This window comes from Aptenodytes forsteri, unplaced genomic scaffold, assembly GCF_000699145.1.
Source record: "Aptenodytes forsteri isolate BGI_AS27 unplaced genomic scaffold, ASM69914v1 Scaffold9, whole genome shotgun sequence".
Lineage (NCBI taxonomy): Eukaryota > Metazoa > Chordata > Aves > Sphenisciformes > Spheniscidae > Aptenodytes > Aptenodytes forsteri.
In genome coordinates this window covers 1,247,806-1,261,981 of record NW_008796217.1, presented here as the reverse complement: position 1 = coordinate 1,261,981, position 14,176 = coordinate 1,247,806, and positions in this window count along the sequence as shown.

The following is a 14,176-nucleotide window of genomic DNA, read 5'->3' as shown; positions in this document are numbered from 1 at the left end:
GGCGACGGCCGCCGGGGCACGCAGGAAGGGCGGGGGGGCGGTGGCCCAACGGTCGTTCCCGCGCGCTGTGAGGTGACCCGCGGCTACCGGGGAGACGGCCTCGCCCTGCCGCCGGGGCTGCTCCGGAGCTCACGGCGGGCGGGAGCTGACACGTCCACTTCAATCCATTAATTAATAAAGGAAAGAAGGTGATCGAGTGCTGGAATATCAAAAGCTTAATGAAAACTGCAGCGTGACGGTTACCCTAAGAAGTGTCTCCACAACAAAGCGAGCACGGCCCGTGTTCCCTTATATACCCCATACATACTTGTTCACGTTTGCCATGAGACAAACACGAGTGTCTTCACGTATGAGGAATAATTCAAAGAGCCACGTTATTTTTGCCTCTTGACACGTCTGCGTATTGCAAGAGCTTGATATTTCACGATAAAGTTGAATAAAGGAAAATGAAATGCCGTATTTGAGGCACTTGGCCCTCTGCTTGAAATTCAGAAGTTGAGTCAGATGGGGAGGTGCTACATCGAGAGCACAGGCAAAATTAGGAATTGCAGAAATAGGAGTGCAAAGAGTCACACTGAGCGAAGAGTCGCACTAAGCAAAGAGGCACCTAAGATGGCCCACACCATCTGACCTTCGGCATTTGGCTGAAGTGCTTAATGCAGGAGCTAGACTCGGATTATAGTCAAAAGAAAGCACTACACTTTTAATTTAGGTTCCACCAGTTGCCCTCTGGATATAGCTGATGTGTCTGGAGCCTTGGCACCTATCATAGATACCTAGAATGAGGCAGTATAAATACCCCTCTTCGGTGTGCTGGTGCAGAGTCACACAGTGGAAACACTGGAGGGAAGAGTACATTTTCAATCCTGTCCCTCAGCTCCAGGGCCTTACCACGGACTGCGGAGGAGTGCCTCTGTCCATTGGTGGCCCACAGCCTTGAGCTGCCTCCAAAGGGAAGGCACCTCCACCTTCTCCTTCGGGACAGCGAGGGGCAGCTCACTGCTCCGAAACACTGAGAACCGCAGGGGCGATGCCTTCTTCTGTCGGTGTTTAGCGATTAGACCGCCTGGAGCATGAGAGCCCTTATTTTAATCCCCTCTCTTCCTGAAGGGATTCACATCTGTGTCCCCACTGCCATTAGACAGCTGCCAACTTACAGACTGCTTCAGGCGAGAGCTTTTTTCTCAGGAAGCTGTGCCACACTATAGAAAGGAAACCAAGAGACACTGGGCCAGAAAGAAGACGAAGCACAAGTGGGAATGTGACTGCAGTTTAGCAGTAATCTGCTCATGAGCTTTATTGAATAATTGTCTTGGTAGCAAGGAAAGGACCAAACAACTCACCCTTGAGGTGAGAGATCTAGTAACAAAGATACAGGAACACACTTGTTTTTGTGTCATGGAAGTGCCACACCAGTCCCACAGAATAGATCTGCTTCAGGTGCACAATAATTACATGTAATAAATTATTCTGCAATATTCTGCCTGCAAGTCTGGACAGTGGTGTTCATCACTGTAGGAAAAAAGGACCGTGAAGTATGATCCAGCTTGGAGGAAAGTATGAACCTATTTGGAGACTATTACTTATTCAGTATCATTTCCAGTGGGTCAAGGAAGTTCAGAACCTGACAATGCTACGTCGCTTATATATGTGGTCCCAATTTTAATCGAACTATTAACAATGCTTTTGCAAATGCCTAGACATTTGCAGGATTTAGGCTTTAAACACTGAGGGACACTAATATTAAACTTAAGATTTGAAATAGCCAAAGTTTGTGTTTTTCATTAGCTGGAGATACAGTGATTTTACCATTTGCCCTTATCTGAACATCCCTTGCCTGAACATCTTGCCTTGCCATTTAAGTAGGAAAAGGCAGCCTTGAATATTAAAGGAACGTTCAGTATTGTATCTGCAGATGTGCGCATCACAAACCATCCCTACAGGAGACACATTGTCGTTAGGATCATCACTGTTTCTTCTGGAGGATGAGATTTACACACAACAGATACAAAATGTTATTAGAATCATTTGTCACAGAGCGTTGCCAGTAAACTGATGAGGAAGAAGATGTGTGCTTTCTGTCATGTTGCTACTTAAGATGCACATACTAAAACAGTTTTAAGGCAAAATTTGATCAGTCCTGTCTCAGAGAAAAAAGAAGAAAAACCCTCCCTTTTCAACTCTGCTTATCTGTCCAACCTATATAGAAACAAGATAACACCACTGAAAAAGAAATCATTTAACTTTAGCCTTGGCAGTTCTGTACTGAATGATATCAAGACCGGCAGACATTGCCAGACTTTTGGCTGTAAAAGTAATGATTTAATACAAAGGAACCAGTAAAGCTCATCTTAAGGACACATGCCCACAAGTCAATATAATAGTACCGGCATTATGCTTATTCTAATTACTGAAATTTAATTACTGATAAAAACATGGTATCAGACACTAAACTAGAACGATTGTGCTAGAAAGATGGAGGTAGCAAATAATCATTACTCCGAAGCTGACATTTCTTCTGATTACCATTCACTGATTTTTATATTGCCCCATTCTGTTTTACAGAATTTCCTTACATTAGCAAAGTGTTTATTCAGATGCATTTTGAATGCATTAAGTTGAAAAATACTTCCATATAGAAAATGAAGCATTTCTGATAAACCAAAGTCCCAGAAATGGCCACCAAGATTGGGCTGCTCTATAGAGACCTTGTTTATCCCAGTGAGCTCAGGTTTCCGAAGTAGTTCATGTTATACTAACGTAAACCTTATACTTTCTTTGCCACAACTTTTTGAAGATCATGGGGTGAAGAAACTTTCTCGTTATCATTATTCACTAGTGGCCTCAGCAGGCTCTATTTGTTTAATTGTTAAATGAAATAAGGATTATAATGGAATCAAAAGACACCTCTGTGACAATATTTAACTGTGAGAACTTGCTGTCATGTGCACATATTAGCTATTTTCATAAAATCCTACTAAATATCAGAGTTCCACAGCTAAGCTAATATTACCCATTGAACTTTTCTAACTCAAATAGTGTGGCAGTAGAAACCTTCCAAGAAACAGGCTATGTTTAAACCCCTAACCAGTGACTAAAAGACTAGTATTTAAATAAACCAAATACCAGATTATTACTAATATCCTAAATATTTTTTATTCCAAACATGAAAAACTTTAATTAGCAATTATCTTGTTTAAATGTTGCTTTTCTGATGTCTGCTTGGAATATGTTTTTTCATTATTATAAGTATCTCTGCGATTCCAGTGATAATTTTTTTAATTGCCTGACTTGATTGTTCAGGTCACAGTCTTGCACATACTTGTTTATTATACTTGTTTATAATTAAGTATACATGTTTAAGCAGTCCCGTTACAGTCAGAATCTAATTCATAATTAATCCAAAGCAAAGTTTAGCCATAAATAATGCATTATTGTATACAACATCTGTAAAGTGCAGGTGTCGTATGCACATAAAAAGAGCAGACGGTACAAGCAGGGGAATATAAACGGATGTGCGCTAAAGACAGCAAAGATGTAGGGAGGCAAACACAGGCTAAATTGACAGATTTGTTTACTGGAAAGCATTTGTTAACATTGTTTACTTGAAATTAATTATGTTTATAATTTTGGAAAGTTCATTATACTAGCAGTAAGTACAAGGATTTTTTTTTTATCAAGCAGATGAACCATTTTAGCCTATAAATTGTAGCCTAAGGAATGTTTACTCTCTATCCTACCTATCATGCCAATTAGTTTGGCTACCAGCCTATGAAATTTGGCGGTTGAGGATTAACAAGAGTTTAACAGTAAATCAACTCTTCCCCTACAGACTATTGAATCCAGAAGGAGTGTTTTTCCAAATCGGAATCATTCAGAAGTTCTTCTCTAAACTGGCTGTTACTAAGACTATCATGCTGTGGGGTTAGTTGGTTGCAACGTAGCTTTAAATCACATTGCTTTGAAAATGAGACTTTTTGTTTATATGTTTAAAAAAAGGTCAAGATTTTTCAAAACTGAGCAACAGTATTCCCTGCCTTTTAAAACAGTGAACTAGACACTGTAATGGAAAGTTAAAGAGCAGACATGAAGGACTTTCTGGAAATCAGGCTCCCTTAAGGCCTCAGTTTGCAAACTATAAATTAAGTCTTTTTTGAAAGTCTTGACCTAGGCATTAATTTTGAGTAACTCTGTTGGGGATCCTGAAGTTATCTTAACTGGAAATGAGAGTTTATCATATTCTAATAGTGTGTTGTTTGCTTGCCTCTCTTGAAAGGCTGAAAATCAAATCTTTTTTGTTTGATTTTAGTATCACCGTTTGGAAAAACTTATTTTGTAACAATAATATTTGAGGCTATATTGGGTAAGGTTTGTATGGAGCAAAATTTGTATTTTCTTCTACTAGGAAAGACAGACACCGTGGGTAAGACTTGCATCATGCACATTTCAGCTGAGGCACATATGTTTTACCAGAGAGCCTGCAACAACAAACCTGTTCTTGAAGTGTTTCTGATGCATCATTAAAAAGAGCATACAAACAGTGTTTGCCATCTCCTGCTGTTGTACTCTGCCCTCTAAGGAGAAGTTACAGAGTTACAAAATGGGCTGAGAGCCAGAATTCTGCAAAGGGTTGGATTTCATTTTGTCCCTCCTTATATTTGTTAGTAACATAGTAATATATGCAGAGGCATTTGACTTCTGGGGCATAAGGCATTTCATAAGTCATCTATTTTTGTAATGTGAAGCATCTGACTCTATTATTACAGGAGCATGCAAATAAAATAGCCCACAATGAGCTTTTATAACTTCTTCAAACCTAAACTTTTCTCCTGCAAACTAACCAAATTGTTAATACCGATCAACATCTTTCATTAAGTTCTCACATAGAAAAAACATAAAGCTTTTAGTTTGTAATTTCAGGATGATATGCTTTGCGAATTCTCTTCATAGCAGAATATTAAACACTTTCGCTGCTTTGAAGAAAATTGCATCTCTTCCATTATAGGAGAGTAAGTAAATAAAATAGGTTGACTTTTGTCAGCCAAGTTCCTTCTAAAATTGTCTTCATTTTATCATGTCCATGAGGGTAAACACTGGGTCTGCACATGCTTAGTAGGAATTGCAGTGTGTTATGTCTTCACTTTGAAGACATAATAGGAAAGTTAACACATACACACTTCTGCTGATAAACAGTTAACTATACGCTGGTGTCAGTTTCTCTTGTTAGAAAGCTTACGACACACAATACCACAGAAAGAGGAAAAGATCTGTGTGAAAGAGGAATGAAGTTCTTTTAATGGCAGTCAAAATCCACATTATTCACTTTAGCCTAGTAACTTTTCTGAATTACAAGAAATCATATGGTATTCTTAGTATATGCCCACAAAAGAGGTGGAGGGAGAACAGGAGTTGATTAAACTCATCATACCCCAAGACACAAATGCATTTCCTTTCAGTTACTTGAGAAAAAACACACAGCACAAATTATTTGAAACAGTTTTTAAAAAGGTTACTAACACATGGTGGAACATAGTTTTTCATGCTATGGAGATGGAGTCTCCATGACGTGGAGACTGGTAGACGGCATCACAACAACCAGTGAGATTGTATCCTGTACTAAAGCTTGTAATGCACTTCCTTAATCCCATTAATTTCTTTTGTATTGCTCACATATGTAAAATTGACATCGGCTCTTGTCCCATAGGGATGGTAGGCTTGGGTATGTTGCACTAACCAGAACAGGTCTTAACAGAAGTCAATTCCGCCATTTAATTTCTTACCTAATCTTTCAACTTCTGAAGCATAAGTCAACGGTCATATTTGTTTTCTTTATTTTTAGCTCTAAAAATGCTAATAAGTTACAGTATTTATAGATGCTTTCACATGCATATTCAAAACTTCTTTACTAGAAATAGCTTTATGGTTGAAACATCTGGTCAGACAACCTTAACTAAGCATCTATTGTACCATTACCACAAACTGATAGCAGTGCAGTAAGAAGAAAATACTCTTCTTAATTTCTCTGAAACATTTATATTTTGCATAAACCATCCATGAAAATCGGGGTCCTGACCGTTAATGTAGCTTTTCCTATATTGTCTGGATTTTCAGATAAATGTATATATACAAAACCTCATTGCTAATATACAACAACTTCATTTTCTGAGTAAACAGCAGCTGAAGTAAGGGGAAAGCACCGCTTTTCTTCTGCCAAAAAAACAGAAGGGAAATTCCCTACTTCTGTTCTTTGCTATGGCAATGTACTCCTAGAAGAAGAGTCACCAGGACGGGGAATCTCTAGTGGGACAATGGTAAGACTAAGCAGTACTTGAAGAATTTCTAGTTCTCTCACCTTTTTGCTTGCATGTATCAGGAGGCTGGGAAAACAAAGTTGTTCCGGCTAGCATTCCTCTAACTCCTTTTTATACAGAAAAAATCCTTCCAGCCTTCATTCTCCCATTCAGCTCCTCCTTTCTGTTAGGGATCTATACGTTTCACTTCTCTTGAACTCATTGTACAAATTGCTTCCTCCTCCTCCACCTAAGATAAAAATCTACAACCAAGTTTGATCCTCTGAGCATTCCTAAGTCACTGCCCAAGGACAGAAGGAAGAAACCCCAGAAAAGTTAGGAAAAGAGTGCATAGGAGAAGAGGATGAATGAAGAAAATTAATGAAAAGGGACATCAGAGAAGGACAAAAGGACATAATGCTAAAAACTTTTAACACTTGCTTATAACAAGTTTCAGGATTACTGTCCACTAATGTAGTGACAGGGAAAAAGAAAAAAGTGAACTATGAAGTAAAGGGCAAGTCAGAATTGGAGAGGGAGATAAAGTCAGGGAATTGGTAAATGGAAAGCCATGGTAGGAGAAAGGGAGTAAGAACTGTTAACCACTGGAATTGGAAAACAGAGTTGAAGACAGAAGAGAACAGAAGGAAATAAAAAAAGGTTGATCAGATGGAAGAAAAATATATTATTGCAAAGAACGTCTTGAGAGACAATATTATAACAGAATTCAAAGAACTTACCTAGCTGTCAAGGGTTATGACTGTACAGGGGAAGAAGAAAACTAGACCAATCTCATGAAAAGATTGTGAATGCAAGAGCTCCTTACATTCAGATACAATGAAGAAGTAACAAGACACAGGCTGAAGAAAGCATTTTCTCTTTCAGACTACATTGCTAACATTGGTATGTTTTGCACGCATTTTGTCCAGCAGAAGCAGCTGAGGCCTAAACGCATGCTTCTTGACTATTTGACATGAGTCATTTCAGTACATAATAAAGTTACTTTCTAGGGAAAGAGGATGTTGGGGTTTTGCCCCATTTAAAATTCCTTTTTTTCGCCCCCTAAGTTCCAAAGTTCTTCCTAAGCAAGAAACAGAACATGAATTTGCATATCCATGAAGAATAAGATCAGATTACTGATTTTAATCATTTTTTAATTAATGTTATTTGTATCTGCATTACAGAAAAGACTAAAGCCCCAGTCAAGATCAAGGCTTTCTGCTGCTGACAATGTATAAATATATGGCATCATCCAGTTCAGAGCTGGCACATAGCCATCCAGCTTGGAATGCAAATGGTGTGATCTTGCATCTGCTTGCAGAAGACCACATAGACATTCTCTGGGTAATTTAGGAAATGTCTAACAGTTGAAAATGGATCCAGAACCTCCAAAATCCCTGACCCCATTTCTAAGCACTTGATCATCTTCCTTCTCTGGAAAAATGTCTTCTGCTGCGTATGTGTGTGGCTAGAAGGAATTTAGGACAAAGAGCAGTGAAGAACTGAAGCACTGCGTGTGCCCAAAGAATCTGCCAGTGTACATCAATGGGCTTCACTGATTTCTACCAGTCTGCATATCTGTATTTTCATTTGTTTTAATTATTTTGAGGCACTTCATACACTTTAATCTTATTTGAAGTCTCAAGAGGCAGTATAATAATACCAGCCATTTTAAATAAATTATTCTGTACAGGTGCAAAGGGTGATGGTGCCAATGAAAGGAAAATTATCTTGATTAATCTTCATTAAGTGCAGCATTTTAACATCAGTTAGGCAATGAAATTCAGGGACTGATTTACTTAACTTTGTATCTTTTAAAGCCTCACAAAGGCTCCCTGGGCATTTAGAAATGCAGGTGTGTTTATCCCAACTCTTTAGAACTAAGTTCAATTCTTTTTCTGACCAATTATCTCAGAACTTTCAATTCTGCTGATTTCAGTCATTACCTCTGACTGAGGAGGTACCACTTAAAATGTTTAAATATTGTTCAGCTGGAAAAAACCAGTTTCTCTAGCTCTTTTTTTTTTTTTCTATCTAGCTTGTTGAATTATTAATAATGCTTTGTTTCATATTGTTTATCAGCATGGTCTCTGGATGATGATTATGCATAAACACACACATGTTCACAACTATTTTCTTTGTTTCCACATTCTGTGGTGAGTATCCTTTGTTTTTTCCACTAAAATACAAAACTGTGCTCTGGAAAAAAAAAGATGAAGTTACATGAAGGAGATGAAATAGATGTTTCCAGCAAGACGAACTATGTGAAAGGACCGAATAAAGCTAAAGAACAATACACAGCACTGTTCCCCAGTACCAAGCATGGGAAACACCTCACAAATATTGGTTGTAAATGTAAACATGAGTTGCCCAAGGAAAAGAGCAAAATTGGCCAGAAAACCAGTCGGTTCTATAAATGGGTACTTTATTTGAATTTCTGGGTTTTGGAATCAACTTAAGATTTTAATATGTGAATGACTTCCAAATCCAGTGGGAATCCAAAATGAATTCAGCAAAAAAATATTTACCCTAAGGCATTAAGATGGTTTCATTGTATGTGAACTAATTTTCCTGAAATTGTCTGGTATATTTTTAAATTTAAACAGGAGTAATGTAAGATATACAAAGTGCATGGTAATTATTTCTTTTCTTTGTAGTTAAGATTGACCTTTCAGTGCACTAGCACAAATTTCTCTGACAGATCTGCCAGGCAAAGCAAAGCTTCCATCTTGATTTTACACTTTAACACAACAGTTTGAACATTACAAATCCACCGAGTATTAAAACATACTATTCTACATACAGAGCTGCTTTTCTTTCAAATGCAGACTATAGTTAGCTATAGCCTCCCTTCTGCCCTACCTTACCCTAAAGGAGTAGTGCCAGATAAGTTGATATATGGGTTCCTTGGCTGTCAGACTGTCAAAAAGTTTGTATAATACAAACAGGAGGACAGTTATTCCCAGAGAAGCAAAAAGTGCTGGGCAGCAGCTTGACATTGCATATTTTACATCTTGCGAGCTATGACTTAATTAAAACTTACAGAAATTATCTGAATATCTGTATTTTGTTCTGTAACCTAGGGCTCTCAGGGTATACTTTATCATGTTGTCAACGAAAAAGAATTACATACGGGATTTTTTTTTCCTGTAAAAAGACAGCAGTTGAGAAATTCAACACATACATTAAAGACTCTCTATCTACATACATGAGCATGAAGTTAGGCTGGCTACACCAACTGAGCGTATGACCTGCAAGACCGCAGCTACATTAGCTACCCTGAGGGGAATTCTATTTGATTCATAGTGACGTGCTTGGGCTCATGTTATATTCACTTTGATCAATATATAGAGAGGATCGTTTGTATTTAGATTTTTCCATTTTTTGATGTGGCCAAGAGCAATCAGTTACACTGAACCTTCGTGGACTGCAATTCATGGACTTGGGACCCTTCAGAGAGCTAAGGATCAGGAGGGAAAGGGTGTGCTGCATCCTTCAGGCAAGCCAATTTTGAAGCTATATTCATTTTTATATGACTCGCCCCAGCAATGGAGCTGGGATTCCAGAAGCAGTAATGCACAAAATAGTCCCCCACTGCAAAATGAGTGCCAAAGAACCCCGTAACTCTGAGTCGCTAACAAGATAATCATGATCTCAGTCAAAGTCCCTCTGCTTTCCAGGCCTATTCCATGTTTCAAATACCTAATGATGTTTCCTTTCCATTCCCTAGTATTGCTGCCTTTATATAGTGATAGTCTTCTCTGCAGTAATGCCAATCATTAACGGTAAACTACATTCCTCAAATAAATGACCAACTATGTTAAAATTTGATACTGTCCTTTTTTATTTTGCTTCACCTTTCTGGGACTCTGCAGACTACAGCCATTTGCAACAGTTCCTCTTAGGGCCTTGTCTTATAAAAGACAAAATGTTCTGGCCCTAATCCAGGAAAGCACTTAGATACATGTTGACATTTAAGTAGATAAGTGGCCTTAGTGAGGTCAATTGACCTACTTATTTGTGTAAAGCTAAACCTGTCCTTAAATATTTTGTTTGATGGACACAGACTATTTAGCACTTTGAATGATTGAACCCTTCATGAGATCATACACAATTATTATTATCGCACAAATGCTTTATGCAATAATAATTGCCTTCCAAATTATTTGAAATATTCAAGTTTATACTCGGTGAACAATTACTGTATCAGATTTCAGTCCAACCCCATGAAAAAGCTACGCGATTACTTTCAATTAGTACAAGGTGCTTCTAATTGTCATTGTGTATTTCTGCAGTGTTGTGGGGTGTTGAGATTGAAAGGATAGGACGTACTAGGGTCTGAGTGTGACCTCAAACCTGCCCCACTGAGCACGGCTAAGTCTCTGCCACCCCTAGTTTGCTCCCTGGCAAACATTTGCAGCAATGCTAGTTCCTGCATCTTTGTGAGGGAGCTTTTTTTAAAGCAAGGCAAATGACCAGATCCCAAGCTTGCTAGCATTTTTGATGGAAAAAGAACATCAAGATACCTCAGCACTATGTCGCCTGTCTAATCATAAGCTAGTATTGCAGTGTGGCAGCTGAATGCTGGTTCTTTGCCATAATCCAGCAAGTCGATTATTCAATGTGAGACATAGCTCAGATTTAGTTTTTATTCTTCCTCTACAGTAGGAAGTAACTGAATGGCTGTCTGCCCTCATTACTGATATATTTTTCCTGTGTAGCATCATTAACAGAAATTCATGAAGAATGAGGTTTTGTGGTCACTTACCAGTTCTTTCTCTGAGGTACCAAGCACAGAAGGGAAAGAGGATACACCTTTTATGAGGCCTGATAGGAAAGTCCAGCCATGTCTGGCCCTTACAGACCTCTCCGAAACTGCTTGTTGCCGCTGTGACATACCGGGTGCAAGGCTTTAAGAGCTCAGTGAACCACTGTACTAGGAGGAATTAATTTGTTAACAAGTGACACGATCATGGAGTCAGAACAACAGTGCTCATCTTTCAGCTTCCTTCAGACTTTCATCAAATAACTTAGATTAATGATTTTAGCAAAAATTCCAAGGCTTTCTATTAGAGCAAAATTCCTTCTTGGTCCTGATATGTATACATTACCTATATAAGTAAACAGGAAATACTAATCAGTGAGATCCTAATTAAGAATTTTTCAGTGCTTGTGTGCTTATATTTTTTTATGATATTCAAGTTGTTCTGGAAGAGGAAAAGTGAAAAGCTAATGCACCGATTTGAAGGGTATCATCTTCTTCATGTGTTCTTCATCCTGCACATGAACCAGCTGAATGCCACAAAAGGTTATTACGGAGGAGTTGATCTCTGACCTTAATTTTTCCAGTACACAATAATCAGTGGAGTGATCAACATCTAAAGATGCGTCACTCCTTCTTCATAGTGTACCAATGTTCGGCATGAAGTAAAACATTACTCCACAGGTAAAGCCAACAAGGTTTACAAAGCTTCTGAGTTTAACTAGCTGCCAGAAAAAATAGAAGTTGCATTCAGTTCCATTCAAATAACACCTTGAAATTCCAAGATTATCTCAAATCGCACTTGGGCTACACAGCCCTTTTAACTTCTCAAAACGATGTTGTAAATCTTGCAGCAATAAACTGCCTTGCAGGCGTTCAGCACTTCCTGCTCGCTCTACCCTAAGAAAGACCATGCAAAAAAGACCATCTGCCTCTGACACTGGTCAGAAGCAGGAAGTCAGGGAGGCATCTGAGAACAACACGTTAACCCAGCCGGTTAAAATCCTCACGAACACTTTGTCTGAGCTTGGCCAAAGATTGAACTGGTTCCTATGAACTCATTTCTTCCGCCTTAATTTTACGCTGACTTTCTGTTGCTTGTAAAACATGAAGCTATGGCCAGACTGAATTCCAGCTATAATATTTTCTGTTTTTCTTTCGTGTTTGTTTGACTCAGCAAATCTATTGTTTGTTAATTGTTTTTATCGCAATACCTAGCACTTTAGTAATCCAGGAACTGTCAGAGCATTTTGGCTTTGAAAATACATTCGTGATCATCCCAAGTTGTTAAGAATATCAGTTCAAAACGCTTCTGCACATTTATTTTGTTACGCTATCAGTGCACTATTCTAAGGGGAACACACCTTCGGAAAGTATTCAAGAATGTATATTAAGGAAAAGGAACACTCCTCTTTCCAAAGTACGCAAATTTTAAACATGGCTTGAAAAAATAAGCCTAGTGATTAAATTCAACACAAGAAAATAACCTGCTGGGGTTTTTAATGGGAAAAAACCTCACAAAACCCTATGAGAACCTTGACCCAAACTCCTCTTCAAACCTACCTGGAACAAATACCAGTTTTGTAAGTCTTCGGCTCAAGTGTGTGCAGTTAAGCTTTCTCTTTCTCTTTTTCTATCAGTGTTTCCAAAGTGCCTCCCTCTCACTGGTTACCAGGCAACAGAACAATATTGCTCTGCATGCACATCCAGCAATAACTGACATTATACTGTATTTTTGCAGAGTTTCTCAAAAAAAAAAAAAAGATGTCCTGAAATACTGTCTTCTGTGATAAATAGCTACTGCCCAGAAGACATTTAAATGCTTAAAATGCTGATTTCTTTCTTCATAGAAATGCAGAGATGGAAAAAAACCCTCTTCTATAATAGAGAAACTCCCATCCAAAGTGAATTTATAATGCTAAAATAGACCATACTGCAGAAGAAAGCTGCTTCAGTTGTTATTTCAGACAATTAACAGCCTTTTAGGTTCTACAGCCACTTGCATAAGCCCTTATCTTACAATTAAGGCAAAACTAATGAAGCAGCTACAGACATCAAGTTAAAGTACTTTTCAGTGTCCTAAAGACTAAAATGCTGTCTGTATGACAAAGCTGCTTTTTTCCTGTTTTGTTTGCTTGTTTGATGTCAATAAACAGTCAAGAAAGTTCAACAGCTTGCCAAAAAATCTTTGCTTTTGATACCAGTTGTTAAAGATAGGCCCAGATCCAATCTAACCACACACCTTCTCTTAACCCAAATCATCATTGGGAGGGAGGGATGGTTTGCAGCCCTTCATCTGGAATCAAGCTGCGTTCAAGAAAGGTCTGATTCTAGGTCTTGACCAAAGTAACTCTAGGTCCTTTTACGTAGTTGTGATTCAGTTTCAGATTTCACATTGTAGGTCAAATTCACCTTTGTGTAACACTAAGATAAGAAATTGAAGGCTTTTGCAGTTTTTTCACTCCCAAACCAAAAGAGAAATCTTTAATTATAAACAAATATCCCATGTAATCCCACCAAAATATGCAATGTACTGAATTCTTCATCCCTAATTCTTAATTACTAAAGAGGTATGCAGCTCGGTCTCAAAAAAAAGACAGTATCGGGGACTAGCCCTCACGGATGTGTTACAGAAATTCATCTTAAACCGATGTCAAGGGTGAAATCTCAGAATACTCAACAGCCTGTTTTTTGGTTCTGCAGTGGTCACATTGCATCATTTTATAAGATATTTTTTATTTAAATTATAAAGGTAGCTTTCATTTTGTTATGCTTCTGTTAGACTTCTTTTGTTTGCTGTAAAACTGTAAGTGATTAATGTTTTCAGCCTAGATAAAAAGCGGTTCCCAGAATGATTTGAATCATGACCTTCAGGACAGACAGTGCATCAGGATATATATGACACCTGAAAAAAAAAGTTCCATTCTCTACTGCTGTTGATGTAAAAGTGGTATACAACTACTTGCTAGATAATAGCTGAAAGATTTGTGGTTCGCTTTCTTGGATCTGGGAAGCGCAGTACAGCATAATGATGCATTCTCAGCTTGTCTAGATAACATAAATAGCATTGCTCAATGCATACATTTGACACTTTATTTACTCCAAAAGTCAGCATAGATGAGCA